The sequence below is a fragment of the Oryza sativa genome, chromosome 2, assembly GCF_034140825.1.
Source record: "Oryza sativa Japonica Group chromosome 2, ASM3414082v1".
Lineage (NCBI taxonomy): Eukaryota > Viridiplantae > Streptophyta > Magnoliopsida > Poales > Poaceae > Oryza > Oryza sativa.
Genome location: NC_089036.1, coordinates 12814773 through 12819578, shown reverse-complemented (window position 1 = coordinate 12819578; position 4806 = coordinate 12814773). Strand labels below are relative to the sequence as shown.

Genomic DNA, 4806 nt, shown 5'->3' with positions numbered 1-4806 from the left:
TTGCTATACAACACAAAATTTGCTCTAGGTCACCACAAAATGTAACAATGTTGTTGGGCACAATGAAGACCTGGTAATTTGTTGCTGGACAGCGGAATGATGTTGGGCACCACGAAGACCAGGTAATTAGCTGCTAGATAGCAGAGTCATTATTTTATTATGCCCAATACAAATAGAGAAAGACACAATGTGGAAAGGACAAATGTACCCCTAGAGCCAAGTGCTTGTGAGACGACTAGATCTGGTTCAAACCAGATCTAGACCACTCTTCCTTCCTCGGTACCCTCTCTCCTAGCGCTATCAGATGTTTGAATCAAACCCAATCAGGTTAAAAGTAGCTTGCCCCATGAACAAAATTGTCTTTACTGAATGTTTCCCTCTCCATTTGCACTAGATATAATAAAATAAAATAATAGCTACAACGTCCAACAACTAATTAACAGGTTTTCATGGTGCCCAGCAACACTGCCATGTTCCTGAAGTGTCATACAAGAAAGACCACAAAGTTTGTTTGAATGTACATATCAATTTTATACATTGTACATACAAACTTTATACATATATACATAGAAACTTTATGTATAGAAAATATTATAGATATAAACTTTGTACATGCAAACTTTTTGGTACTAAATTTTCTAAAAATGAATTAGATACAAATTTAAAAAATGCACAAGTTAAGAAAAAAGAATAAAATGCCCAGTTAGGACATGAGGCCCATATGGTCTGTCCACAGCTAGCAAGCCACAACTTATAATCAACCTTCATAGCCCAGTTCAAAATAAAAAAAGCCCAGTCTACCACGTGTCTAGATCAAAACATGTGAAAAAGAAAAATCACGTGTCTAGATCAGAAAAGGAAAGAAGGAGATGGGTTGATCCAAAAGAGAAATGTGTTGGTTTTGCACTAGATGCTTGCAATTGCGTGAGGGCATGGCAACCTTGCCAACTGCCAATATTTGCATGAACACTCTCTCTTGTCATGCTGCACTGTGAACCTATTTTAATGGTGTTTAACCTCAAATTTGTCATCCCCATTGCAAATTGCATGACAAAAAACCGACTCAGTAATGTACACATTCAACTTTTTCAGAATGCCAGGGCCTATAAAAGTGAATCTAGCTAGCTTTTTCTTCTGCTCATCTATCCTAACCATGACTTTCCTTCTAATAGTCTCCAGCATTGTGATTATAGGAAAGAATCTAGCTTCTAATATCCATTTGTTGAAAGATTCACATATATTGTTATCGACTAAGTCACAATTGGAACCTAACCTGAACCAGGATGGCTTCAGCTCCAGCCTGTGTAACCTGAGCTAGCTTGGCTCTAGCTAGATTAAACAGCATCCTCCATGGGGCCTTTGCACATGTACAGAACTTCTTCTGGAACTACTTGTCTAGGAAATGTCTCTTCCAATTTGCATAGATATTGAGAATTCCCTTCAATACAACACATTTGTTAGCATAACAAAAGACATCATCAAAGAACCATAGAGAGAAGAGAACTTGAAATCTACTAATACCTTTTGTTGATCAGAATAAACACCCGACCTTGTCCAGTACCAACTTGCAGGTCACCACATAACAAGTCTATAAACCAATCCCACTCTTCATTGTTATCTTTGGCTGCAACAACCCATGCAATTGGGTACATTTGATTGTTTCCATCTCTCCCTATAGCACAAAGCAACTCTCCATTAATTGGTAGCACCTTTGAAAAAACAACCATCAAGGCCAATCACTTTCCTACAGCTTGCTAAGAATCCTTTCTTGCAGCCATCCAAACATATATATATCCTTTTGAACACTGGTGGGTCAGTCCAATCTCCCTGTTGATCACCATTGTGCTCCTAGGGTTACTTCTCAACAATTCCAATTGGTAGTTATTCAACTTTTGGTACTGCCCTTGGGGGCATCCATCTGTTTCTTCATGACTATTGACTTAGCTCTCTTTATCTTAGAAATGGATGCCTCAACAAACATTTATTCCTGCACTGTGGATTTCATGTGTGACAAATTCCAAAAAGGGTTGGTAGCTATTAACTTCCAATATTTCTTAGCAATCCTGTTGGCTATAACCATTTTGTTATCCCTCCTTGGTGGGCAGGCATGCAAGCTGTTATATGTCACAATCTGCCAACTATCAGATCTTGAGTTCTTGGAGAGTAATCAAATCCATGAACAACTAGACCAGTCACACTTGGCCCTCACCCTTTTCTGATCATCTTTTACAAAATCTATGGCATTCTTCTCAACTAGAGCATATTTGGTGATTGCTTTCTTGAACTGCTTCTTGCAATTGAACTTCATGGCATGCTCAAATGTATGTACCCCATCCTTCTTCTTGTATCTTGGTTGCTTGTCCTGCCTTATCCTTACCTCCCCATCACTGCCAAGTTCTTCAACAGACTGCTCATCTTCACCGCCACCATATGGGGTTTCATTCCCATCATCTTCACTTGCTTGCATAGTTGGCTTGTACCTCTGTTCCTCAAATAACACATCATCTAGGCTCTCTAACTGCACTGTCTTAACCTTCTTCACCTCTTTGTAATGCTTTTCAATCTCAACAGCCTATTCATCATCATCAGATGGGTTGTCATCCCCTAGGATGTAGTCATTGTCAGATTCACTCTCTGAGGGTGGCAAGCTTGCTAGGGGTGTAGACTCAGGCTCATATACAACAAACATCCTTTCATCTTGAGCACATTCCATCACACTTTTACCCTTCAACCCACCAGCATCATTCTGTATAGCTTCTTGCTCTTTACCCTTTGCTTGTTCAGCCTCTACATCCGCAGCCATTTCTTCACACTCCTCTTCACTATCCACTTCCATATCAGCTTCATAGTCACTGTCATCATATGAATTATCACATAATTCAACTATTTTTGGCTCCTCAACAAAAATTTATGCCACCCCATCCTCAACAATGCAGCCAGACATGAAATTACAGACTCTATCATCCATTAAAGCACACAACCCAGTCTGCATATTCTTCCATGGAAAAAGCTAGTGCAGAAACGTTCCTTCCATCACCTTGTAGTACTCACGCAAATGTGCTAATATCTCACCGAATGGCACCTTATCTCTAGCTATATATGACAGTGCCTCCACACTACGTACATATTTCTTCTCCCTAACTTCTATCACAAATTCACCCTTGATATGGAACCTGACCACAAGAGTATCTAACACGTCCATGGCTTCAATAGCACTAGCCTACATGCATAATCAAATAAAAAAAGATTTAAACTGCACTTTTAGCTGTCCTACACATGCAAACAAAGTCAAATCACATCTTTTCTTAAGTCGAAGGAATAAAATAGCCCCGAATTGCATAGATCCAGCACCTCACTAACTAAACAAATCCTAATGTACATCGAATCCAACACAACAAACACCTCTACCATACTTAAAAACCTGATTCAGGGATCCCAAAACTATACGCACCAATGCCGAAAGAAAAATACCTATCATGCGCTCACCGCGGTGAGCTTATGCGCCACCGAGTCCTCTGCCGGCACCTCTGTCCTGCCCACCACCGAGCCCTCCACAGCGCCCTCCGACGCACCCTCCATCGCGCCCTTCCCCGCACCACCGCTGAGCCCGCCGCCGCAACCAAATTGTCATCCCGTCACCAGCTCTCGATCTAGAGTTTTCGGGTAAGGAGAGAAGTAGCTGTGCTATGCCGTGCCATTTTTTAGCCCCCATTTATTGCCCTCCAATGACCATGCCACAATTAACAAGGGAGACCGCAGTCAACGAGCCACATCGGACAATACCTTGTCGTACCCGGTTTTGCGACCAAGGGATAAAAATCGGACTGGGCAACAAATAGTGGGGTCCAAAGTGAACTTATTCCAAAATTGAAAAGTAGTCGGTTCACATGGGCCGAACCCGTACGAGAACGTTCGTGCAAAAGCCTTTTCGCTAGGAGAGGCCTTCTTCTGCCCATCCATTGTAGTTTATTTTTTCCATGTCAACAAACAATGATTATTTTGATGATTACTGGTGATTATGATGCCACAATAATCAAATGCCAAATCAATATTCAATGTGGTTTAATGCTAAGCTAATAATAAGAGAGGGTTAGGGAATTGTTCTATCACCTCTCTTTTTTATTTATTGAATATACTTATGGTTGTGCCTTATGATAAAAACAGGAGATGTAATCATTTTCATTATAAACAAAATCAACATTCAACACTAAACAATGATTATGGTGTTATTTAATTTAGTAATTCAGGACCGAATTAGACACACCTTAGTACTTCGAATATAGATAGTAACGTGTCTAATTCGGTTCTAAGTTGTTATATTTTGATACGGATATAGTATTACCAATATAAATACTTGGTTACACATTTTAGTGTGAATGTGTGGCTCTAGTGACTAGTCATTCTGGAAGCTGTGAACATAAAACAGAGTAGATCAGTGGACCAATCATCTGGCTTGTGAATCCTGTCCTAGGGTTTACATTTCCTTTTTTTTTGCAGGGGTGGTTACTAGGGTTTACATTTCTGACCGAGTGCCAGATCCCAATTCCTAGCGGTATGATATTTTTCAACAATTTTTACTAAATTCTAGTTAAATTTTACTGTTTCAAATTTGAATTTCTCAAACCCATTCAAAATTTCACTCGAAATCTTCTTTTGTCCGCTTCGAAACCTTAAAGCTTCGGGGATTTCATTGAAAATGGAAACCCTGGTTAGACCTCTTTGGATCCATCGGTCAGGTTGAAAGTACACTTTTTGCGTAAAAAAAATGATAGCTAGGCCGGGGCATTTTTAAGCCGAACATTAGAT

General features: G+C 40.0%; 1 pseudogene; it reads right to left on the bottom strand.

Annotated features, from left to right (window-relative positions):
• Positions 1-1334: 1334 nt before the first annotated feature.
• Positions 1335-3579, bottom strand: LOC136355222 (uncharacterized; annotated as a pseudogene).
• Positions 3580-4806: the final 1227 nt, after the last annotated feature.